General features: G+C 44.1%; 2 long non-coding RNA genes across 4 annotated transcripts in view; both read right to left on the bottom strand.

The window, feature by feature from the left end:
* The window catches only part of LOC135811543 (uncharacterized), a 357,214-nt gene that overhangs the window by 25,700 nt on the left and 304,282 nt on the right, over positions 1-27,232 (bottom strand). Inside the window, exon 6 of one of the 3 annotated variants that reach the window (XR_010552634.1) lies at positions 22,155-22,214. The exons of the other annotated variants lie outside the window; for them this stretch is intronic. This is a non-coding gene — a long non-coding RNA (uncharacterized LOC135811543). Of the gene's footprint in view, positions 1-22,154; positions 22,215-27,232 lie in introns of those variants that run through there. 3 annotated transcript variants of the gene reach the window in all.
* LOC135811542 (uncharacterized) lies at positions 23,876-26,100 on the bottom strand. Its single transcript, XR_010552630.1, has 2 exons — positions 25,800-26,100; positions 23,876-25,715 (listed from the first exon to the last, which is right to left on the bottom strand). It is a non-coding gene; the product is annotated as an uncharacterized LOC135811542 (long non-coding RNA).

The following is a 27,232-nucleotide window of genomic DNA, read 5'->3' on the forward strand; positions in this document are numbered from 1 at the left end:
TGCAGCTGGACATAGACAAGTGCACCAAGAAAAAGAGCCACATTTCTCTAAAGAACTTGCCCAGGGCTGCTGAAAGCTGAAAAATAACCAATCTCACACTTTGGAGCTTTTTACCCGTGAATCTTCACTTTGCGACTAAACTATTCACAGCAGTGCCACATTTTCTGGGTCACTGAATGTGGGTGCCAGCGCCCTACAAGCAAACCAAAAATCAAATCTATGCGACCACTGACATTACAGCTGGGTCATGTTATAGAGAGGTACATTGAAATTCAAAGGTCAGCACAAATGGTCAAAATCCGACATTTTCTCACCTTCCTGCCCGTTCACAGCTCAGAAAATGACAATGACCAGCCTCATCTTGTTATGCAGCTGGACATAGACAAGTGCACGAAGAAAAAGAGCCACATTTCTCTAAAGAACTTGCCCAGGGCTGCTGAAAGCTGAAAAATAACCAATCTCACAGTTTGGGGCTTTTTACCCGTGAATCTTCACTTTGCGACTAAACTATTCACAGCAGTGCCACATTTTCTGGGTCACTGAATGTGGGTGCCAGCGCCCTACAAGCAAACCAAAAATCAAATCAATGCGACCACTGACATTACAGCTGGGTCATGTTATAGAGAGGTACATTGAAATTCAAAGGTCAGCACAAATGGTCAAAATCCGACATTTTCTCACCTTCCTGCCCGTTCACAGCTCAGAAAATGACAATGACCAGCCTCATCTCGTTGTGCAGCTGGACATAGACAAGTGCACCAAGAAAAAGAGCCACATTTCTCTAAAGAACTTGCCCAGGGCTCCTGAAAGCTGAAAAATAACCAATCTCACACTTTGGGGCTTTTTACCCGTGAATCTTCACTTTGCGACTAAACTATTCACAGCAGTGCCACATTTTCTGGGTCACTGAATGTGGGTGCCAGCGCCCTACAAGCAAACCAAAAATCAAATCAATGCGACCACTGACATTACAGCTGGGTCATGTTATAGAGAGGTACATTGAAATTCAAAGGTCAGCACAAATGGTCAAAATCCGACATTTTCTCACCTTCCTGCCCGTTCACAGCTCAGAAAATGACAATGACCAGCTTTATCTCGTTGTGCTGCTGGACATAGACAAGTGCACCAAGAAAAAGAGCCACATTTCTCTAAAGAACTTGCCCAGGGCTGCTGAAAGCTGAAAAATAACCAATCTCACACTTTGGGGCTTTTTACCCGTGAATCTTCACTTTGCGACTAAACTATTCACAGCAGTGCCAATTTTTTTGGGTCACTGAATGTGGGTGCCAGCGCCCTACAAGCAAACCAAAAATCAAATCAATGCGACCACTGACATTACGGCTGGGTCATGTTATAGAGAGGTACATTGAAATTCAAAGGACAGCACAAATGGTCAAAATCCGACATTTTCTCACCTTCCTGCCCGTTCACAGCTCAGAAAATGACAATGACCAGCCTCATCTCGTTGTGCAGCTGGACATAGACAAGTGAACCAAGAAAAAGAGCCACATTTCTCTAAAGAACTTGCCCAGGGCTGCTGAAAGCTGAAAAATAACCAATCTCACAGTTTGGGGCTTTTTACCCGTGAATCTTCACTTTGCGACTAAACTATTCACAGCAGTGCCACATTTTCTGGGTCACTAAATGTGGATGCCAGCGCCCTACAAGCAAACCAAAAATCAAATCAATGCGACCACTGACATTACAGCTGGGTCATGTTATAGAGAGGTACATTGAAATTCAAAGGTCAGCACAAATGGTCAAAATCCGACATTTTCTCACCTTCCTGCCCGTTCACAGCTCAGAAAATGACAATAACCAGCCTCATCTCGTTGTTCAGCTTGACATAGACAAGTGCACAAAGAAAAAGAGCCACATTTCTCTAAAGAACTTGCCCAGGGCTGCTGAAAGCTGAAAAATAACCAATCTCACAGTTTGGGGCTTTTTACCCGTGAATCTTCACTTTGCGACTAAACTATTCACAGCAGTGCCAAATTTTTTGGGTCACTGAATGTGGGTGCCAGCGCCCTACAAGCAAACCAAAAATCAAATCAATGTGACCACTGACATTACAGCTGGGTCATGTTATAGAGAGGTACATTGAAACTCAGAGGTCAGCACAAATGGTCAAAATCCGACATTTTCTCACCTTCCTGCCCGTTCACAGCTCAGAAAATGACAATGACCAGCCTCATCTCGTTGTGCAGCTGGACATAGACAAGTGAACCAAGAAAAAGAGCCACATTTCTCTAAAGAACTTGCCCAGGGCTGCTGAAAGCTGAAAAATAACCAATCTCACAGTTTGGGGCTTTTTACCCGTGAATCTTCACTTTGCGACTAAACTATTCACAGCAGTGCCACATTTTCTGGGTCACTGAATGTGGGTGCCAGCGCCCTACAAGCAAACTAAAAATCAAATCAATGCGACCACTGACATTGCAGCTGGGTCATGTTATAGAGAGGTACATTGAAATTCAAAGGTCAGCACAAATGGTCAAAATCCGACATTTTCTCACCTTCCTGCCCGTTCACAGCTCAGAAAATGACCATGACCAGCCTGATCTTGTTGTGCAGCTGGACATAGACAAGTCCACCAAGAAAAGGAGCCACATTTCTTTAAAGAACTTGCCCAGGGCTGCTGAAAGCTGAAAAATAACCAATCTCACAGTTTGGGGCTTTTTACCCGTGAATCTTCACTTTGCGACTAAACTATTCACAGCAATGCCAAATTTTTAGGGTCACTGAATGTGGGTGCCAGCGCCCTACAAGCAAACCAAAAATCAAATCAATGTGACCACTGACATTACAGCTGGGTCATGTTATAGAGAGGTACATTGAAATTCAAAGGTCAGCACAAATGGTCAAAATCCGACATTTTCTCACCTTCCTGCCCGTTCACAGCTCAGAAAATGACAATGACCAGCCTCATCTCGTTGTGCAGCTGGACAGAGACAAGTGAACCAAAAAAAAGACCCACATTTCTCTAAAGAACTTGCCCAGGGCTGCTGAAAGCTGAAAAATAACCAATCTCACAGTTTGGGGCTTTTTACCCGTGAATCTTCACTTTGCGACTAAACTATTCACAGCAGTGCCACATTTTCTGGGTCACTGAATGTGGGTGCCAGCGCCCTACAAGCAAACCAAAAATCAAATCAATGCGACCACTGACATTACAGCTGGGTCATGTTATAGAGAGGTACATTGAAATTCAAAGGTCAGCACAAATGGTCAAAATCCGACATTTTCTCACCTTCCTGCCCGTTCACAGCTCAGAAAATGACAATGACCAGCCTCATCTCGTTGTGCAGCTGGACATAGACAAGTGCACGAAGAAAAAGAGCCACATTTCTCTAAAGAACTTGCCCAGGGCTGCTGAAAGCTGAAAAATAACCAATCTCACAGTTTGGGGCTTTTTACCCGTGAATCTTCACTTTGCGACTAAACTATTCACAGCAGTGCCACATTTTCTGGGTCACTGAATGTGGGTGCCAGCGCCCTACAAGCAAACCAAAAATCAAATCAATGCGACCACTGACATTACAGCTGGGTCATGTTATAGAGAGGTACATTGAAATTCAAAGGTCAGCACAAATGGTCAAAATCCGACATTTTCTCACCTTCCTGCCCGTTCACAGCTCAGAAAATGACAATGACCAGCCTCATCTCGTTGTGCAGCTGGACATAGACAAGTGCACCAAGAAAAAGAGCCACATTTCTCTAAAGAACTTGCCCAGGGCTCCTGAAAGCTGAAAAATAACCAATCTCACACTTTGGGGCTTTTTACCCGTGAATCTTCACTTTGCGACTAAACTATTCACAGCAGTGCCACATTTTCTGGGTCACTGAATGTGGGTGCCAGCGCCCTACAAGCAAACCAAAAATCAAATCAATGCGACCACTGACATTACAGGTGGGTCATGTTATAGAGAGGTACATTGAAATTCAAAGGTCAGCACAAATGGTCAAAATCCGACATTTTCTCACCTTCCTGCCCGTTCACAGCTCAGAAAATGACAATGACCAGCTTTATCTCGTTGTGCTGCTGGACATAGACAAGTGCACCAAGAAAAAGAGCCACATTTCTCTAAAGAACTTGCCCAGGGCTGCTGAAAGCTGAAAAATAACCAATCTCACACTTTGGGGCTTTTTACCCGTGAATCTTCACTTTGCGACTAAACTATTCACAGCAGTGCCAATTTTTTTGGGTCACTGAATGTGGGTGCCAGCGCCCTACAAGCAAACCAAAAATCAAATCAATGCGACCACTGACATTACGGCTGGGTCATGTTATAGAGAGGTACATTGAAATTCAAAGGACAGCACAAATGGTCAAAATCCGACATTTTCTCACCTTCCTGCCCGTTCACAGCTCAGAAAATAACAATGACCAGCCTCATCTCGTTGTGCAGCTGGACATAGACAAGTGAACCAAGAAAAAGAGCCACATTTCTCTAAAGAACTTGCCCAGGGCTGCTGAAAGCTGAAAAATAACCAATCTCACAGTTTGGGGCTTTTTACCCGTGAATCTTCACTTTGCGACTAAACTATTCACAGCAGTGCCACATTTTCTGGGTCACTAAATGTGGATGCCAGCGCCCTACAAGCAAACCAAAAATCAAATCAATGCGACCACTGACATTACAGCTGGGTCATGTTATAGAGAGGTACATTGAAATTCAAAGGTCAGCCCAAATGGTAAAAATCCGACATTTTCTCACCTTCCTGCCCGTTCACAGCTCAGAAAATGACAATAACCAGCCTCATCTCGTTGTTCAGCTTGACATAGACAAGTGCACAAAGAAAAAGAGCCACATTTCTCTAAAGAACTTGCCCAGGGCTGCTGAAAGCTGAAAAATAACCAATCTCACACTTTGGGGCTTTTTACCCGTGAATCTTCACTTTGCGACTAAACTATTCACAGCAGTGCCACATTTTCTGGGTCACTGAATGTGGGTGCCAGCGCCCTACAAGCAAACCAAAAATCAAATCAATGCGACCACTGACATTACAGCTGGGTCATGTTATAGAGAGGTACATTGAAATTCAAAGGTCAGCACAAATGGTCAAAATCCGACATTTTCTCACCTTCCTGCCCGTTCACAGCTCAGAAAATGACAATGACCAGCTTTATCTCGTTGTGCTGCTGGACATAGACAAGTGCACCAAGAAAAAGAGCCACATTTCTCTAAAGAACTTGCCCAGGGCTGCTGAAAGCTGAAAAATAACCAATCTCACACTTTGGGGCTTTTTACCCGTGAATCTTCACTTTGCGACTAAACTATTCACAGCAGTGCCAATTTTTTTGGGTCACTGAATGTGGGTGCCAACGCCCTACAAGCAAACCAAAAATCAAATCAATGCGACCACTGACATTACAGCTGGGTCATGTTATAGAGAGGTACATTGAAATTCAAAGGACAGCACAAATGGTCAAAATCCGACATTTTCTCACCTTCCTGCCCGTTCACAGCTCAGAAAATGACAATGACCAGCCTCATCTCGTTGTGCAGCTGGACATAGACAAGTGAACCAAGAAAAAGAGCCACATTTCTCTAAAGAACTTGCCCAGGGCTGCTGAAAGCTGAAAAATAACCAATCTCACAGTTTGGGGCTTTTTACCCGTGAATCTTCACTTTGCGACTAAACTATTCACAGCAGTGCCACATTTTCTGGGTCACTGAATGTGGGTGCCAGCGCCCTACAAGCAAACCAAAAATCAAATCAATGCGACCACTGACATTACAGGTGGGTCATGTTATAGAGAGGTACATTGAAATTCAAAGGTCAGCACAAATGGTCAAAATCCGACATTTTCTCACCTTCCTGCCCGTTCACAGCTCAGAAAATGACAATGACCAGCTTTATCTCGTTGTGCTGCTGGACATAGACAAGTGCACCAAGAAAAAGAGCCACATTTCTCTAAAGAACTTGCCCAGGGCTCCTGAAAGCTGAAAAATAACCAATCTCACACTTTGGGGCTTTTTACCCGTGAATCTTCACTTTGCGACTAAACTATTCACAGCAGTGCCACATTTTCTGGGTCACTGAATGTGGGTGCCAGCGCCCTACAAGCAAACCAAAAATCAAATCAATGCGACCACTGACATTACAGGTGGGTCATGTTATAGAGAGGTACATTGAAATTCAAAGGTCAGCACAAATGGTCAAAATCCGACATTTTCTCACCTTCCTGCCCGTTCACAGCTCAGAAAATGACAATGACCAGCTTTATCTCGTTGTGCTGCTGGACATAGACAAGTGCACCAAGAAAAAGAGCCACATTTCTCTAAAGAACTTGCCCAGGGCTGCTGAAAGCTGAAAAATAACCAATCTCACACTTTGGGGCTTTTTACCCGTGAATCTTCACTTTGCGACTAAACTATTCACAGCAGTGCCAATTTTTTTGGGTCACTGAATGTGGGTGCCAGCGCCCTACAAGCAAACCAAAAATCAAATCAATGCGACCACTGACATTACGGCTGGGTCATGTTATAGAGAGGTACATTGAAATTCAAAGGACAGCACAAATGGTCAAAATCCGACATTTTCTCACCTTCCTGCCCGTTCACAGCTCAGAAAATAACAATGACCAGCCTCATCTCGTTGTGCAGCTGGACATAGACAAGTGAACCAAGAAAAAGAGCCACATTTCTCTAAAGAACTTGCCCAGGGCTGCTGAAAGCTGAAAAATAACCAATCTCACAGTTTGGGGCTTTTTACCCGTGAATCTTCACTTTGCGACTAAACTATTCACAGCAGTGCCACATTTTCTGGGTCACTAAATGTGGATGCCAGCGCCCTACAAGCAAACCAAAAATCAAATCAATGCGACCACTGACATTACAGCTGGGTCATGTTATAGAGAGGTACATTGAAATTCAAAGGTCAGCCCAAATGGTAAAAATCCGACATTTTCTCACCTTCCTGCCCGTTCACAGCTCAGAAAATGACAATAACCAGCCTCATCTCGTTGTTCAGCTTGACATAGACAAGTGCACAAAGAAAAAGAGCCACATTTCTCTAAAGAACTTGCCCAGGGCTGCTGAAAGCTGAAAAATAACCAATCTCACACTTTGGGGCTTTTTACCCGTGAATCTTCACTTTGCGACTAAACTATTCACAGCAGTGCCACATTTTCTGGGTCACTGAATGTGGGTGCCAGCGCCCTACAAGCAAACCAAAAATCAAATCAATGCGACCACTGACATTACAGCTGGGTCATGTTATAGAGAGGTACATTGAAATTCAAAGGTCAGCACAAATGGTCAAAATCCGACATTTTCTCACCTTCCTGCCCGTTCACAGCTCAGAAAATGACAATGACCAGCTTTATCTCGTTGTGCTGCTGGACATAGACAAGTGCACCAAGAAAAAGAGCCACATTTCTCTAAAGAACTTGCCCAGGGCTGCTGAAAGCTGAAAAATAACCAATCTCACACTTTGGGGCTTTTTACCCGTGAATCTTCACTTTGCGACTAAACTATTCACAGCAGTGCCAATTTTTTTGGGTCACTGAATGTGGGTGCCAACGCCCTACAAGCAAACCAAAAATCAAATCAATGCGACCACTGACATTACAGCTGGGTCATGTTATAGAGAGGTACATTGAAATTCAAAGGACAGCACAAATGGTCAAAATCCGACATTTTCTCACCTTCCTGCCCGTTCACAGCTCAGAAAATGACAATGACCAGCCTCATCTCGTTGTGCAGCTGGACATAGACAAGTGAACCAAGAAAAAGAGCCACATTTCTCTAAAGAACTTGCCCAGGGCTGCTGAAAGCTGAAAAATAACCAATCTCACAGTTTGGGGCTTTTTACCCGTGAATCTTCACTTTGCGACTAAACTATTCACAGCAGTGCCACATTTTCTGGGTCACTGAATGTGGGTGCCAGCGCCCTACAAGCAAACCAAAAATCAAATCAATGCGACCACTGACATTACAGGTGGGTCATGTTATAGAGAGGTACATTGAAATTCAAAGGTCAGCACAAATGGTCAAAATCCGACATTTTCTCACCTTCCTGCCCGTTCACAGCTCAGAAAATAACAATGACCAGCCTCATATCGTTGTGCAGCTGGACATAGACAAGTGAACCAAGAAAAAGACCCACATTTCTCTAAAGAACTTGCCCAGGGCTGCTGAAAGCTGAAAAATAACCAATCTCACACTTTGGGGCTTTTTACCCGTGAATCTTCACTTTGCGACTAAACTATTCACAGCAGTGCCACATTTTCTGGGTCACTGAATGTGGGTGCCAGCGCCCTACAAGCAAACCAAAAATCAAATCAATGCGACCACTGACATTACAGCTGGGTCATGTTATAGAGAGGTACATTGAAATTCAAAGGTCAGCACAAATGGTCAAAATCCGACATTTTCTCACCTTCCTGCCCGTTCACAGCTCAGAAAATGACAATGACCAGCCTCATCTTGTTGTGCAGCTGGACATAGACAAGTGAACCAAGAAAAAGAGCCACATTTCTCTAAAGAACTTGCCCAGGGCTGCTGAAAGCTGAAAAATAACCAATCTCACACTTTGGGGCTTTTTACCCGTGAATCTTCACTTTGCGACTAAACTATTCACAGCAGTGCCACATTTTCTGGGTCACTAAATGTGGATGCCAGCGCCCTACAAGCAAACCAAAAATCAAATCAATGCGACCACTGACATTACAGCTGGGTCATGTTATAGAGAGGTACATTGAAATTCAAAGGTCAGCACAAATGGTCAAAATCCGACATTTTCTCACCTTCCTGCCCGTTCACAGCTCAGAAAATGACAATGACCAGCTTTATCTCGTTGTGCTGCTGGACATAGACAAGTGCACCAAGAAAAAGAGCCACATTTCTCTAAAGAACTTGCCCAGGGCTGCTGAAAGCTGAAAAATAACCAATCTCACACTTTGGGGCTTTTTACCCGTGAATCTTCACTTTGCGACTAAACTATTCACAGCAGTGCCAATTTTTTTGGGTCACTGAATGTGGGTGCCAGCGCCCTACAAGCAAACCAAAAATCAAATCAATGCGACCACTGACATTACAGCTGGGTCATGTTATAGAGAGGTACATTGAAATTCAAAGGACAGCACAAATGGTCAAAATCCGACATTTTCTCACCTTCCTGCCCGTTCACAGCTCAGAAAATGACAATGACCAGCCTCATCTCGTTGTGCAGCTGGACATAGACAAGTGAACCAAGAAAAAGAGCCACATTTCTCTAAAGAACTTGCCCAGGGCTGCTGAAAGCTGAAAAATAACCAATCTCACAGTTTGGGGCTTTTTACCCGTGAATCTTCACTTTGCGACTAAACTATTCACAGCAGTGCCACATTTTCTGGGTCACTGAATGTGGGTGCCAGCGCCCTACAAGCAAACCAAAAATCAAATCAATGCGACCACTGACATTACAGCTGGGTCATGTTATAGAGAGGTACATTGAAATTCAAAGGTCAGCACAAATGGTCAAAATCCGACATTTTCTCACCTTCCTGCCCGTTCACAGCTCAGAAAATGACAATGACCAGCCTCATCTTGTTGTGCAGCTGGACATAGACAAGTGAACCAAGAAAAAGAGCCACATTTCTCTAAAGAACTTGCCCAGGGCTGCTGAAAGCTGAAAAATAACCAATCTCACAGTTTGGGGCTTTTTACCCGTGAATCTTCACTTTGCGACTAAACTATTCACAGCAGTGCCACATTTTCTGGGTCACTGAATGTGGGTGCCAGCGCCCTACAAGCAAACCAAAAATCAAATCAATGCGACCACTGACATTACAGCTGGGTCATGTTATAGAGAGGTACATTGAAATTCAAAGGTCAGCACAAATGGTCAAAATCCGACATTTTCTCACCTTCCTGCCCGTTCACAGCTCAGAAAATGACAATGACCAGCCTCATCTCGTTGTGCAGCTGGACATAGACAAGTGCACCAAGAAAAGGAGCCACATTTCTCTAAAGAACTTGCCCAGGGCTGCTGAAAGCTGAAAAATAACCAATCTCACAGTTTGGGGCTTTTTACCCGTGAATCTTCACTTTGCGACTAAACTATTCACAGCAGTGCCACATTTTCTGGGTCACTAAATGTGGATGCCAGCGCCCTACAAGCAAACCAAAAATCAAATCAATGCGACCACTGACATTACAGCTGGGTCATGTTATAGAGAGGTACATTGAAATTCAAAGGTCAGCACAAATGGTCAAAATCCGACATTTTCTCACCTTCCTGCCCGTTCACAGCTCAGAAAATGACAATGACCAGCCTCATCTCGTTGTGCAGCTGGACATAGACAAGTGAACCAAGAAAAAGAGCCACATTTCTCTAAAGAACTTGCCCAGGGCTGCTGAAAGCTGAAAAATAACCAATCTCACAGTTTGGGGCTTTTTACCCGTGAATCTTCACTTTGCGACTAAACTATTCACAGCAGTGCCACATTTTCTGGGTCACTGAATGTGGGTGCCAGCGCCCTACAAGCAAACCAAAAATCAAATCAATGCGACCACTGACATTACAGCTGGGTCATGTTATAGAGAGGTACATTGAAATTCAAAGGTCAGCACAAATGGTCAAAATCCGACATTTTCTCACCTTCCTGCCCGTTCACAGCTCAGAAAATGACCATGACCAGCCTGATCTTGTTGTGCAGCTGGACATAGACAAGTGCACCAAGAAAAAGAGCCACATTTCTCTAAAGAACCTGCCCAGGGCTGCTGAAAGCTGAAAAATCACCAATCTCACACTTTGGGGCTTTTTACCCGTGAATCTTCACTTTGCGACTAAACTATTCACAGCAGTGCCACATTTTCTGGGTCACTGAATGTAGGTGCCAGCGCCTCACAAGCAAACCAAAAATCAAATCAATGCGACCACTGACATTACAGCCTGGTCATGTTATACAGAGGTATATTGAAATTCAAAGGTCAGCACAAATGGTCAAAATCCGACATTTTCTCACCTTCCTGCCCGTTCACAGCTCAGAAAATGACAATGACCAGCCTCATCTCGTTGTGCAGCTGGACATAGACAAGTGCACCAAGAAAAAGAGCCACATTTCTCTAAAGAACTTGCCCAGGGCTGCTGAAAGCTGAAAAATAACCAATCTCACAGTTTGGGGCTTTTTACCCGTGAATCTTCACTTTGCGACTAAACTATTCACAGCAGTGCCACATTCTCTGGGTCACTGAATGTGGGTGCCAGCGCCCTACAAGCAAACCAAAAATCAAATCAATGCGACCACTGACATTACAGCTGGGTCATGTTATAGAGAGGTACATTGAAATTCAAAGGTCAGCACAAATGGTCAAAATCCGACATTTTCTCACCTTCCTGCCCGTTCACAGCTCAGAAAATGACAATGACCAGCCTCATCTCGTTGTGCAGCTGGACATAGACAAGTGCACCAAGAAAAGGAGCCACATTTCTCTAAAGAACTTGCCCAGGGCTGCTGAAAGCTGAAAAATAACCAATCTCACAGTTTGGGGCTTTTTACCCGTGAATCTTCACTTTGCGACTAAACTATTCACAGCAATGCCAAATTTTTTGGGTCACTGAATGTGGGTGCCAGCGCCCTACAAGCAAACCAAAATTCAAATCAATGTGACCACTGACATTACAGCTGGGTCATGTTATAGAGAGGTACATTGAAATTCAGAGGTCAGCACAAATGGTCAAAATCCGACATTTTCTCACCTTCCTGCCCGTTCACAGCTCAGAAAATGACAATGACCACCTCATCTTGTTGTGCAGCTGGACATAGACAAGTGCACCAAGAAAAAGAGCCACATTTCTCTAAAGAACTTGCCCAGGGCTGCTGAAAGCTGAAAAATAACCAATCTCACAGTTTGGGGCTTTTTACCCGTGAATCTTCACTTTGCGACTAAACTATTCACGGCAGTGCCACATTTTCTGGGTCACTGAATGTGGGTGCCAGCGCCCTACAAGCAAACCAAAAATCAAATCAATGCGACCACTGACATTACAGCTGGGTCATGTTATAGAGAGGTACATTGAAATTCAAAGGTCAGCACAAATGGTCAAAATCCGACATTTTCTCACCTTCCTGCCCGTTCACAGCTCAGAAAATGACAATGACCAGCCTCATCCGGTTGTGCAGCTGGACATAGACAAGTGCACCAAGAAAAAGAGCCACATTTCTCTAAAGAACTTGCCCAGGGCTGCTGAAAGCTGAAAAATAACCAATCTCACACTTTGGGGCTTTTTACCCGTGAATCTTCACTTTGCGACTAAACTATTCACAGCAGTGCCAAATTTTTTGGGTCACTGAATGTGGGTGCCAGCGCCCTACAAGCAAACCAAAAATCAAATCAATGTGACCACTGACATTACAGCTGGGTCATGTTATAGAGAGGTACATTGAAATTCAAAGGTCAGCACAAATGGTCAAAATCCGACATTTTCTCACCTTCCTGCCCGTTCACAGCTCAGAAAATGACAATGACCAGCCTCATCTCGTTGTGCAGCTGGACAGAGACAAGTGAACCAAGAAAAAGACCCACATTTCTCTAAAGAACTTGCCCAGGGCTGCTGAAAGCTGAAAAATAACCAATCTCACAGTTTGGGGCTTTTTACCCGTGAATCTTCACTTTGCGACTAAACTATTCACAGCAGTGCCACATTTTCTGGGTCACTGAATGTGGGTGCCAGCGCCCTACAAGCAAACCAAAAATCAAATCAATGCGACCACTGACATTACAGCTGGATCATGTTATAGAGAGGTACATTGAAATTCAAAGGTCAGCACAAATGGTCAAAATCCGACATTTTCTCACCTTCCTGCCCGTTCACAGCTCAGAAAATGACAATGACCAGCCTCATCTGGTTGTGCAGCTGGACATAGACAAGTGCACCAAGAAAAAGAGCCACATTTCTCTAAAGAACTTGCCCAGGGCTGCTGAAAGCTGAAAAATAACCAATCTCACACTTTGGGGCTTTTTACCCGTGAATCTTCACTTTGCGACTAAACTATTCACAAGAGTGCCACATTTTCTGGGTCACTGAATGTGGGTGCCAGCGCCCTACAAGCAAACCAAAAATCAAATCAATGCGACCACTGACATTACAGCTGGGTCATGTTATAGAGAGGTACATTGAAATTCAAAGGTCAGCACAAATGGTCAAAATCCGACATTTTCTCACCTTCCTGCCCGTTCACAGCTCAGAAAATGACAATGACCAGCCTCATCTTGTTGTGCAGCTGGACATAGACAAGTGAACCAAGAAAAAGAGCCACATTTCTCTAAAGAACTTGCCCAGGGCTGCTGAAAGCTGAAAAATAACCAATCTCACAGTTTGGGGCTTTTTACCCGTGAATCTTCACTTTGCGACTAAACTATTCACAGCAGTGCCACATTTTCTGGGTCACTGAATGTGGGTGCCAGCGCCTTACAAGCAAACCAAAAATCAAATCAATGCGACCACTGACATTACAGCTGGGTCATGTTATAGAGAGGTACATTGAAATTCAAAGGTCAGCACAAATGGTCAAAATCCGACATTTTCTCACCTTCCTGCCCGTTCACAGCTCAGAAAATGACAATGACCAGCCTCATCTTGTTGTGCAGCTGGACATAGACAAGTGCACCAAGAAAAAGAGCCACATTTCTCTAAAGAACTTGCCCAGGGCTGCTGAAAGCTGAAAAATAACCAATCTCACAGTTTGGGGCTTTTTACCCGTGAATCTTCACTTTGCGACTAAACTATTCACAGCAGTGCCAAATTTTTTGGGTCACTGAATGTGGGTGCCAGCGCCCTACAAGCAAACCAAAAATCAAATTAATGTGACCACTGACATTACAGCTGGGCCATGTTATAGAGAGGTACATTGAAATTCAGAGGTCAGCACAAATGGTCAAAATCCGACATTTTCTCACCTTCCTGCCCGTTCACAGCTCAGAAAATGACAATGACCAGCCTCATCTCGTTGTGCAGCTGGACATAGACAAGTGCACCAAGAAAAGGAGCCACATTTCTCTAAAGAACTTGCCCAGGGCTGCTGAAAGCTGAAAAATAACCAATCTCACAGTTTGGGGCTTTTTACCCGTGAATCTTCACTTTGCGACTAAACTATTCACAGCAGTGCCACATTTTCTGGGTCACTGAATGTGGGTGCCAGCGCCCTACAAGCAAACCAAAAATCAAATCAATGCGACCACTGACATTACAGCTGGGTCATGTTATAGAGAGGTACATTGAAATTCAAAGGTCAGCACAAATGGTCAAAATCCGACATTTTCTCACCTTCCTGCCCGTTCACAGCTCAGAAAATGACAATGACCAGCCTCATCTGGTTGTGCAGCTGGACATAGACAAGTGCACCAAGAAAAAGAGCCACATTTCTCTAAAGAACTTGCCCAGGGCTGCTGAAAGCTGAAAAATAACCAATCTCACACTTTGGGGCTTTTTACCCGTGAATCTTCACTTTGCGACTAAACTATTCACAGCAGTGCCACATTTTCTGGGTCACTGAATGTGGGTGCCAGCGCCCTACAAGCAAACCAAAAATCAAATCAATGTGACCACTGACATTACAGCTGGGTCATGTTATAGAGAGGTACATTGAAATTCAAAGGTCAGCACAAATGGTCAAAATCCGACATTTTCTCACCTTCCTGCCCGTTCACAGCTCAGAAAATGACAATGACCAGCCTCATCTCGTTGTGCAGCTGGACAGAGACAAGTGAACCAAGAAAAAGACCCACATTTCTCTAAAGAACTTGCCCAGGGCTGCTGAAAGCTGAAAAATAACCAATCTCACAGTTTGGGGCTTTTTACCCGTGAATCTTCACTTTGCGACTAAACTATTCACAGCAGTGCCACATTTTCTGGGTCACTGAATGTGGGTGCCAGCGCCCTACAAGCAAACCAAAAATCAAATCAATGCGACCACTGACATTACAGCTGGATCATGTTATAGAGAGGTACATTGAAATTCAAAGGTCAGCACAAATGGTCAAAATCCGACATTTTCTCACCTTCCTGCCCGTTCACAGCTCAGAAAATGACAATGACCAGCCTCATCTGGTTGTGCAGCTGGACATAGACAAGTGCACCAAGAAAAAGAGCCACATTTCTCTAAAGAACTTGCCCAGGGCTGCTGAAAGCTGAAAAATAACCAATCTCACACTTTGGGGCTTTTTACCCGTGAATCTTCACTTTGCGACTAAACTATTCACAACAGTGCCACATTTTCTGGGTCACTGAATGTGGGTGCCAGCGCCCTACAAGCAAACCAAAAATCAAATCAATGCGACCACTGACATTACAGCTGGGTCATGTTATAGAGAGGTACATTGAAATTCAAAGGTCAGCACAAATGGTCAAAATCCGACATTTTCTCACCTTCCTGCCCGTTCACAGCTCAGAAAATGACAATGACCAGCCTCATCTTGTTGTGCAGCTGGACATAGACAAGTGAACCAAGAAAAAGAGCCACATTTCTCTAAAGAACTTGCCCAGGGCTGCTGAAAGCTGAAAAATAACCAATCTCACAGTTTGGGGCTTTTTACCCGTGAATCTTCACTTTGCGACTAAACTATTCACAGCAGTGCCACATTTTCTGGGTCACTGAATGTGGATGCCAGCGCCCTAGAAGCAAACCAAAAATCAAAACAATGCGACCACTGACATTACAGCTGGGTCATGTTATAGAGAGGTACATTGAAATTCAAAGGTCAGCACAAATGGTCAAAATCCGACATTTTCTCACCTTCCTGCCCGTTTACAGCTCAGAAAATGACAATGACCAGCTTTATCTCGTTGTGCTGCTGGACATAGACAAGTGCACCAAGAAAAAGAGCCACATTTCTCTAAAGAACTTGCCCAGGGCTGCTGAAAGCTGAAAAATAACCAATCTCACACTTTGGGGCTTTTTACCCGTGAATCTTCACTTTGCGACTAAACTATTCACAGCAGTGCCAATTTTTTTGGATCACTGAATGTGGGTGCCAGCGCCCTACAAGTAAACCAAAAATCAAATCAATGCGACCACTGACATTACAGCTGGGTCATGTTATAGAGAGGTACATTGAAATTCAAAGGACAGCACAAATGGTCAAAATCCGACATTTTCTCACCTTCCTGCCCGTTCACAGCTCAGAAAATGACAATGACCAGCCTCATCTCGTTGTGCAGCTGGACATAGACAAGTGAACCAAGAAAAAGAGCCACATTTCTCTAAAGAACTTGCCCAGGGCTGCTGAAAGCTGAAAAATACCCAATCTCACAGTTTGGGGCTTTTTACCCGTGAATCTTCACTTTGCGACTAAACTATTCACAGCAGTGCCACATTTTCTGGGTCACTGAATGTGGGTGCCAGCGCCCTACAAGCAAACCAAAAATCAAATCAATGCGACCACTGACATTACAGCTGGGTCATGTTATAGAGAGGTACATTGAAATTCAAAGGTCAGCACAAATGGTCAACATCCGACATTTTCTCACCTTCCTGCCCGTTCACAGCTCAGAAAATGACAATGACCAGCTTTATCTCGTTGTGCAGCTGGACATAGACAAGTGCACCAAGAAAAAGAGCCACATTTCTCTAAAGAACTTGCCCAGGGCTGCTGAAAGCTGAAAAATAACCAATCTCACAGTTTGGGGCTTTTTACCCGTGAATCTTCACTTTGCGACTAAACTATTCACAGCAGTGCCACATTTTCTGGGTCACTGAATGTGGATGCCAGCGCCCTACAAGCAAACCAAAAATCAAATCAATGCGACCACTGACATTACAGCTGGGTCATGTTATAGAGAGGTACATTGAAATTCAAAGGTCAGCACAAATGGTCAAAATCCGACATTTTCTCACCTTCCTGCCCGTTCACAGCTCAGAAAATGACAATGACCAGCCTCATCTTGTTGTGCAGCTGGACATAGACAAGTGCACCAAGAAAAAGAGCCACATTTCTCTAAAGAACTTGCCCAGGGCTGCTGAAAGCTGAAAAATAACCAATCTCACAGTTTGGGGCTTTTTACCCGTGAATCTTCACTTTGCGACTAAACTATTCACAGCAGTGCCAAATTTTTTGGGTCACTGAATGTGGGTGCCAGCGCCCTACAAGCAAACCAAAAATCAAATCAATGTGACCACTGACATTACAGCTGGGCCATGTTATAGAGAGGTACATTGAAATTCAGAGGTCAGCACAAATGGTCAAAATCCGACATTTTCTCACCTTCCTGCCCGTTCACAGCTCAGAAAATGACAATGACCAGCCTCATCTCGTTGTGCAGCTGGACATAGACAAGTGAACCAAGAAAAAGAGCCACATTTCTCTAAAGAACTTGCCCAGGGCTGCTGAAAGCTGAAAAATAACCAATCTCACAGTTTGGGGCTTTTTACCCGTGAATCTTCACTTTGCGACTAAACTATTCACAGCAGTGCCACATTTTCTGGGTCACTGAATGTGGGTGCCAGCGCCCTACAAGCAAACTAAAAATCAAATCAATGCGACCACTGACATTGCAGCTGGGTCATGTTATAGAGAGGTACATTGAAATTCAAAGGTCAGCACAAATGGTCAAAATCCGACATTTTCTCACCTTCCTGCCCGTTCACAGCTCAGAAAATGACCATGACCAGCCTGATCTTGTTGTGCAGCTGGACATAGACAAGTGCACCAAGAAAAAGAGCCACATTTCTCTAAAGAACTTGCCCAGGGCTGCTGAAAGCTGAAAAATAACCAATCTCACACTTTGGGGCTTTTTACCCGTGAATCTTCACTTTGCGACTAAACTATTCACAGCAGTGCCACATTTTCTGGGTCACTGAATGTAGGTGCCAGCGCCTCACAAGCAAACCAAAAATCAAACCGATGCGACCACTGACATTACAGCTGGGTCATGTTATACAGAGGTATATTGAAATTCAAAGGTCAGCACAAATGGTCAAAATCCGACATTTTCTCACCTTCCTGCCCGTTCACAGCTCAGAAAATGACAATGAGCAGCCTGATCTCGTTGTGCAGCTGGACATAGACAAGTGCACCAAGAAAAAGAGCCACATTTCTCTAAAGAACTTGCCCAGGGCTGCTGAAAGCTGAAAAATAACCAATCTCACAGTTTGGGGCTTTTTACCCGTGAATCTTCACTTTGCGACTAAACTATTCACAGCAGTGCCACATTTTCTGGGTCACTGAATGTGGGTGCCAGCGCCCTACAAGCAAACCAAAAATCAAATCAATGCGACCACTGACATTACAGCTGGGTCATGTTATAGAGAGGTACATTGAAATTCAAAGGTCAGCACAAATGGTCAAAATCCGACATTTTTTCTCACCTTCCTGCCCGTTCACAGCTCAGAAAATGACAATGACCAGCCTCATCTCGTTGTGCAGCTGGACATAGACAAGTGCACCAAGAAAAGGAGCCACATTTCTCTAAAGAACTTGCCCAGGGCTGCTGAAAGCTGAAAAATAACCAATCTCACAGTTTGGGGCTTTTTACCCGTGAATCTTCACTTTGCGACTAAACTATTCACAGCAATGCCAAATTTTTTGGGTCACTGAATGTGGGTGCCAGCGCCCTACAAGCAAACCAAAATTCAAATCAATGTGACCACTGACATTACAGCTGGGTCATGTTATAGAGAGGTACATTGAAATTCAGAGGTCAGCACAAATGGTCAAAATCCGACATTTTCTCACCTTCCTGCCCGTTCACAGCTCAGAAAATGACAATGACCAGCCTCATCTCGTTGTGCAGCTGGACATAGACAAGTGCACCAAGAAAAAGAGCCACATTTCTCTAAAGAACTTGCCCAGGGCTGCTGAAAGCTGAAAAATAACCAATCTCACACTTTGGGGCTTTTTACCCGTGAATCTTCACTTTGCGACTAAACTATTCACAGCAGTGCCAAATTTTTTAGGTCACTGAATGTGGGTGCCAGCGCCCTACAAGCAAACAAAAAATCAAATCAATGCGACAACTGGCATTACAGCTGGGTCATGTTATAGAGAGGTACATTGAAATTCAAAGGTCAGCACAAATGGTCAAAATCCGACATTTTCTCACCTTCCTGCCCGTTCACAGCTCAGAAAATGACAATGACCAGCCTCATCTCGTTGTGCAGCTGGACATAGACAAGTGCACCAAGAAAAAGAGCCACATTTCTCTAAAGAACTTGCCCAGGGCTGCTGAAAGCTGAAAAATAACCAATCTCACAGTTTGGGGCTTTTTACCCGTGAATCTTCACTTTGCGACTAAACTATTCACAGCAGTGCCAAATTTTTTGGGTCACTGAATGTGGGTGCCAGCGCCCTACAAGCAAACCAAAAATCAAATCAATGTGACCACTGACATTACAGCTGGGTCATGTTATAGAGAGGTACATTGAAATTCAAAGGTCAGCACAAATGGTCAAAATCCGACATTTTCTCACCTTCCTGCCCGTTCACAGCTCAGAAAATGACAATGACCAGCCTCATCTCGCTGTGCAGCTGGACAGAGACAAGTGAACCAAGAAAAAGACCCACATTTCTCTAAAGAACTTGCCCAGGGCTGCTGAAAGCTGAAAAATAACCAATCTCACACTTTGGGGCTTTTTACCCGTGAATCTTCACTTTGCGACTAAACTATTCACAGCAGTGCCACATTTTCTGGGTCACTGAATGTGGGTGCCAGCGCCCTACAAGCAAACCAAAAATCAAATCAATGCGACCACTGACATTACAGCTGGGTCATGTTATAGAGAGGTACATTGAAATTCAAAGGTCAGCACAAATGGTCAAAATCCGACATTTTCTCACCTTCCTGCCCGTTCACAGCTCAGAAAATGACAATGACCAGCCTCATCTGGTTGTGCAGCTGGACATAGACAAGTGCACCAAGAAAAAGAGCCACATTTCTCTAAAGAACTTGCCCAGGGCTGCTGAAAGCTGAAAAATAACCAATCTCACACTTTGGGGCTTTTTACCCGTGAATCTTCACTTTGCGACTAAACTATTCCCAGCAGTGCCACATTTTCTGGGTCACTGAATGTGGGTGCCAGCGCCCTACACGCAAACCAAAAATCAAATCAATGCGACCACTGACATTACAGCTGGGTCATGTTATAGAGAGGTACATTGAAATTCAAAGGTCAGCACAAATGGTCAAAATCCGACATTTTCTCACCTTCCTGCCCGTTCACAGCTCAGAAAATGACAATGACCAGCCTCATCTGGTTGTGCAGCTGGACATAGACAAGTGAACCAAGAAAAAGAGCCACATTTCTCTAAAGAACTTGCCCAGGGCTGCTGAAAGCTGAAAAATAACCAATCTCACACTTTGGGGCTTTTTACCCGTGAATCTTCACTTTGCGACTAAACTATTCACAGCAGTGCCACATTTTCTGGGTCACTGAATGTGGGTGCCAGCGCCCTACAAGCAAACCAAAAATCAAATCAATGCGACCACTGACATTACAGCTGGGTCATGTTATAGAGAGGTACATTGAAATTCAAAGGTCAGCACAAATGGTCAAAATCCGACATTTTCTCACCTTCCTGCCCGTTTACAGCTCAGAAAATGACAATGACCAGCTTTATCTCGTTGTGCTGCTGGACATAGACAAGTGCACCAAGAAAAAGAGCCACATTTCTCTAAAGAACTTGCCCAGGGCTGCTGAAAGCTGAAAAATACCCAATCTCACACTTTGGGGCTTTTTACCCGTGAATCTTCACTTTGCGACTAAACTATTCACAGCAGTGCCAATTTTTTTGGGTCACTGAATGTGGGTGCCAGCGCCCTACAAGCAAACCAAAAATCAAATCAATGCGACTACTGACATTACAGCTGGGTCATGTTATAGAGAGGTACATTGAAATTCAAAGGACAGCACAAATGGTCAAAATCCGACATTTTCTCACCTTCCTGCCCGTTCACAGCTCAGAAAATGACAATGACCAGCCTCATCTCGTTGTGCAGCTGGACATAGACAAGTGAACCAAGAAAAAGAGCCACATTTCTCTAAAGAACTTGCCCAGGGCTGCTGAAAGCTGAAAAATAACCAATCTCACAGTTTGGGGCTTTTTACCCGTGAATCTTCACTTTGCGACTAAACTATTCACAGCAGTGCCACATTTTCTGGGTCACTGAATGTGGGTGCCAGCGCCCTACAAGCAAACCAAAAATTAAATCAATGCGACCACTGACATTACAGCTGGGTCATGTTATAGAGAGGTACATTGAAATTCAAAGGTCAGCACAAATGGTAAAAATCCGACATTTTCTCACCTTCCTGCCCGTTCACAGCTCAGAAAATGACAATAACCAGCCTCATCTCGTTGTTCAGCTTGACATAGACAAGTGCACAAAGAAAAAGAGCCACATTTCTCTAAAGAACTTGCCCAGGGCTGCTGAAAGCTGAAAAATAACCAATCTCACACTTTGGGGCTTTTTACCCGTGAATCTTCACTTTGCGACTTATCTATTCACAGCAGTGCCACATTTTCTGGGTCACTGAATGTGGGTGCCAGCGCCCTACAAGCAAACCAAAAATCAAATCAATGCGACCACTGACATTACAGCTGGGTCATGTTATAGAGAGGTACATTGAAATTCAAAGGTCAGCACAAATGGTCAAAATCCGACATTTTCTCACCTTCCTGCCCGTTCACAGCTCAGAAAATGACAATGACCAGCTTTATCTCGTTGTGCTGCTGGACATAGACAAGTGCACCAAGAAAAAGAGCCACATTTCTCTAAAGAACTTGCCCAGGGCTGCTGAAAGCTGAAAAATAACCAATCTCACACTTTGGGGCTTTTTACCCGTGAATCTTCACTTTGCGACTAAACTATTCACAGCAGTGCCAATTTTTTTGGGTCACTGAATGTGGGTGCCAGCGCCCTACAAGCAAACCAAAAATCAAATCAATGCGACAACTGACATTACAGCTGGGTCATGTTATAGAGAGGTACATTGAAATTCAAAGGACAGCACAAATGGTCAAAATCCGACATTTTCTCACCTTCCTGCCCGTTCACAGCTCAGAAAATAACAATGACCACCCTCATCTCGTTGTGCAGCTGGACATAGACAATTGAACCAAGAAAAAGAGCCACATTTCTCTAAAGAACTTGCCCAGGGCTGCTGAAAGCTGAAAAATGACCAATCTCACACTTTGGGGCTTTTTACCCGTGAATCTTCACTTTGCGACTAAACTATTCACAGCAGTGCCAATTTTTTGGGGTCACTGAATGTGGGTGCCAGCGCCCTACAAGCAAACCAAAAATCAAATCAATGCGACCACTGACATTACAGCTGGGTCATGTTATAGAGAGGTACATTGAAATTCAAAGGACAGCACAAATGGTCAAAATCCGACATTTTCTCACCTTCCTGCCCGTTCACAGCTCAGAAAATGACAATGACCAGCCTCATCTCGTTGTGCAGCTGGACATAGACAAGTGAACCAAGAAAAAGAGCCACATTTCTCTAAAGAACTTGCCCAGGGCTGCTGAAAGCTGAAAAATAACCAATCTCACACTTTGGGGCTTTTTACCCGTGAATCTTCCCTTTGCGACTAAACTATTCACAGCAGTGCCACATTTTCTGGGTCACTAAATGTGGATGCCAGCGCCCTACAAGCAAACCAAAAATCAAATCAATGCGACCACTGACATTACAGCTGGGTCATGTTATAGAGAGGTACATTGAAATTCAAAGGTCAGCACAAATGGTAAAAATCCGACATTTTCTCACCTTCCTGCCCGTTCACAGCTCAGAAAATGACAATAACCAGCCTCATCATTACCAGCAATTATATGACATCCCACAGAGTCCGAAATTCCGTAAAATATTTGCGCATTTACTGCAGAGAGTGATCTTGGAAGGAAGAAAATTGCTCTGAACTATGGCCATGATCGAAATGTAAGGCATCAAACCAGTGAACCACGCCAACAAGACAAACAGTTACACAACGAAAAAAACGAAAGTGAAAAACATTGAACAACCGATGCGATCTCAACTCCTAAGAATCATGATTTTCTTCTCCACTGAAAAGTATCTGTTACCTTGGTGATCTTGAGGAAATAGCAAGAATTGACCTTCTTCATGGTCATTTCTGAAGCTTCCTCCAAATATTGTCAGCCAACAAACCACAGCATTGTCACCTGGCTAGTCTGATCTCTGTCCTCAAGAAGGACCAGTTCCAAAAGATTGCAGGTCCAGTGCGCTTTCTAGCTTCAAAGATCTGGGAAATCGCCTCATTCTGCACATTTCAAGCAGTTTCTCAATTGTTTCTGGCTTGACATTGAACAGCAAGAAGATGAAAAGCACTTCTTTCTCAGTTTTTTCGAGTAAACTACCTCTCCAACCGCGTGGCTTTCTCTGAAGGCCATTTTGTAGGGGCTTTCCCATGGCCATGTGCTGGATGCATGCCATGTCGATGTACTGACATGACATGATGCATGCTGTCAAGTGTCATGTACAAGGACGTAGACTACTCAGTGACCACTGACTAGTACAGTCAGTACTCTGTACGACTCGTACGAGTCGTAGTCTAGACTAGAGTGACTGAGTCAGGGAGTCGAATTTTATGACTGCCTGTTGACAAATAGCAACTTGTTTGGTGTAAATTTCGTTTAGAGTGGCTGACAGCTTTGCCAGCTTGATACTTGGTTTCATTCTGCAGCTCACTGGTTTGAGAATATAGTGTTTTTTTGCGGCTTCTTCAACGGATATTGTGCACCATCATCAAGGTGGTTACCTATTTGTGATGCAGCTTCAACTAAAAGTACAACAACAAAAGCAACAGCCTACATTCAACAGCCACAGCCCATGACAACCAGAACAACAACAACAATAACACCAATTCTCGTTCCTCATATACTGGCACACACAGAGACATAGACAGCAATAGCGGCAACACACAAATTAAAGGGTAGTTGGCCGCAGCCAGATGTGACACTTGCGCAGCTAGTGGGGAAGCACTAGCCATCGGTATTCGGTATGAAAAGATAGAATCTTGCGGCCTACGTATATTGAATGCCTTGAAAAACGCGTCAACATGTTGAAGGTATGACCAGCATCAGCCAAGGACTGATGGTCAAAGCAAATACCAAAATACACTGCTATAATATTAAAACACACGATCCTTGAAGGGTGGTGGCGTTCCTACGGATGCGGAAAACTCGGCAAACCTATTAAAATGCACGGTTGTAGGCAGCGGTGTACAAGAATAAAAAGAAACGGAAAGAAATAACAAGGGTGCTTCAACGTTGACTGGGTTCGATCACTGAACACTAGACAAGAATGTTTGCAAAACAAAGGTAGAAGAACTGGTCAGCCTCAAATGCTACCTCAAGGACACACAGCGTATCCAAAAAGTAAAGAAAAAATGGAAAATGGTGAGCTGAAGGCGACTGTCGCCGACATCACTGAGCAGTGCGAATGGTATGGGCAGACAAAAACCAATAGGAGAAGACCTACACAGTACTGAAGGAGATGTCAAGCATGAATGCCAAACCTACAAGTGAACCTGAAGGAGAGGAGGATGTGGGTGATGCCATCTTGGCTACCCTGGCCAAAGATTTCTCTGAGCTACGGCAGCACATACCTGCACAGGAAAACCAGCAGAAGCATAACGGAGAGCCTCATCATATCGTTGGGAAACGGCAACAGCAGCGTAACATGAAGAAATAGAAAATGTGTGCTGAAGCTGCATTCTGGTTTACAAGAATGTTTGGGTCTCACTGCTAAATTACCTCGCACGCATGGCCTGTGTAATTGCTTTAGCCTTTTCTCTGCTCTTTCCGGTTGCACAGATGTTTAGCTTGTACAAGTGCTTTCACTTACTCCCACCCACTCTCACCTCTCTTTCCGGGTATATACGGATATCATTGCTTTTTCTTCTATCTTTCACACTAGTAATGTACTGCGTCCGGACTTCGCTAAAGCTTAGATAAATATTGATACCTAAATCTATAACTTGCACTGCTTCCAGGAATACAATGCTGGTGATGCTATGCTTTACCTCCATTAGCCGTCTGTGCCATTGTGCAGATTTGTATTCAGACAAATTAGTTTCATGCTACAATGCTTTCGTTGTGCTCAGCGGTAAGCTCATGGTTAATCAATGCCCTTTTCTGTGGAAGAGACAAACTGCCGGGCAGCACGATCCCCTCCTGTCATAGATCCAGAGGAGTCCTGCAGGAACGTACATAGACTACGGCGAATCATAGGCTTGATGGTAACCAGGTAGTGAGCCCGTGGACCTTGTCCATGTACGTTCATGGAAGCATCCCAACCTGGAGGAAAGAACTTCACAGGGAAATTCTTCGGTCCCAACCCCCTTTGTCCAGTTTCTGATTCGAAAGTCAGAAATAGACTATTTCATTTCAAGGAGGAAAACTTCCTTCTGCCAGCGGAGAGGGCTCGACACAATAATGTGGAGCACTATTACACATAAAACTCCATTGTGCCTTTTGTGACTATTTCACTTCTATTTTTCACTGCACAGCAGTGCAAGCTCCATCAGCAGCCTCAACTGTGACATTCGTCATCTGAGAAAGGGCCCAACATTCCCCGAACCATCAAAATATCTACAGCAAACAAAAGGGAGATTTTCAAATTCATGCAAGAATACATTCAATAAATTCACCCAAAATGAAATGAAATCACCTGATAGATCGTCACTGATATCTGATATCTTCATACTCCCAAGTTCATAGAGGATAAAGTCTCTCCATTTCACAAGGTACTGCACGCTGCCACCCTAAAGCAACAAAATTCACAGTGCAACAAACAGCTCAATTGTGTCGACCTCGCGACCTGATTTATTACAATAAAATAAACGTACCTTCTTTCCCACTGTCGATCCGGTAAGAAGCAGCGAAAACTTCGGGCCCCTAAGACTGCTTGAATTTTCTCCACAGCGGACTGCTGCTGAAAACATCAGCTTGGCGTAAAAACCAGGCTCATTCTGTCTATGAGATACCTAGCGTAAATGAGAGCCTTCTCGTCGCCAGCCACAACAATAACAACAACAAAAATCACCTCCACCGAAAAAGACATGCAGATCAGAGAGCTTGTTGTGTACAGCGTGAGTTCAAAAAAATCTTTTTTCATTGAGATCACAAAAAAAACTTCACACTCGATCGCGCGAGCTCAGCACCATACGTACCAGCAGTGACGTTTGGGTGGAAATATTTTATTTGAAAAACTTTTGTCAGGCGCGATGTCGCTGATTGCTGGTGATGTCTCGTTGTTCAGCTTGACATAGACAAGTGCACAAAGAAAAAGAGCCACATTTCTCTAAAGAACTTGCCCAGGGCTGCTGAAACCTGAAAAATTACCAATCTCACACTTTGGGGCTTTTTACCCGTGAATCTTCACTTTGCGACTAAACTATTCACAGCAGTGCCACATTTTCTGGGTCACTGAATGTGGGTGCCAGCGCCCTACAAGCAAACCAAAAATCAAATCAATGCGACCACTGACATTACAGCTGGGTCATGTTATAGAGAGGTACATTGAAATTCAAAGGTCAGCACAAATGGTCAAAATCCGACATTTTCTCACCTTCCTGCCCGTTCACAGCTCAGAAAATGACAATGACCGGCCTCATCTCGTTGTGCAGCTGGACATAGACAAGTGCACCAAGAAAAAGAGCCACATTTCTCTAAAGAACTTGCCCAGGGCTGCTGAAAGCTGAAAAATAACCAATCTCACAGTTTGGGGCTTTTTACCCGTGAATCTTCACTTTGCGACTAAACTATTCACAGCAGTGCCACATTTTCTGGGTCACTGAATGTGGGTGCCAGCGCCCTACAAGCAAACCAAAAATCAAATCAATGCGACCACTGACATTACAGGTGGGTCATGTTATAGAGAGGTACATTGAAATTCAAAGGTCAGCACAAATGGTCAAAATCCGACATTTTCTCACCTTCCTGCCCGTTCACAGCTCAGAAAATGACAATGACCAGCCTCATCTCGTTGTGCAGCTGGACATAGACAAGTGCACCAAGAAAAAGAGCCACATTTCTCTAAAGAACTTGCCCAGGGCTGCTGAAAGCTGAAAAATAACCAATCTCACACTTTGGGGCTTTTTACCCGTGAATCTTCACTTTGCGACTAAACTATTCACAGCAGTGCCACATTTTCTGGATCACTGAATGTGGGTGCCAGCGCCCTACAAGCAAACCAAAACTCAAATCAATGCGACCACTGACATTACAGCTGGGTCATGTTATAGAGAGGTACATTGAAATTCAAAGGTCAGCACAAATG

The sequence above is a fragment of the Sycon ciliatum genome, chromosome 3 (genome assembly GCF_964019385.1).
Source record: "Sycon ciliatum chromosome 3, ocSycCili1.1, whole genome shotgun sequence".
NCBI lineage: Eukaryota > Metazoa > Porifera > Calcarea > Leucosolenida > Sycettidae > Sycon > Sycon ciliatum.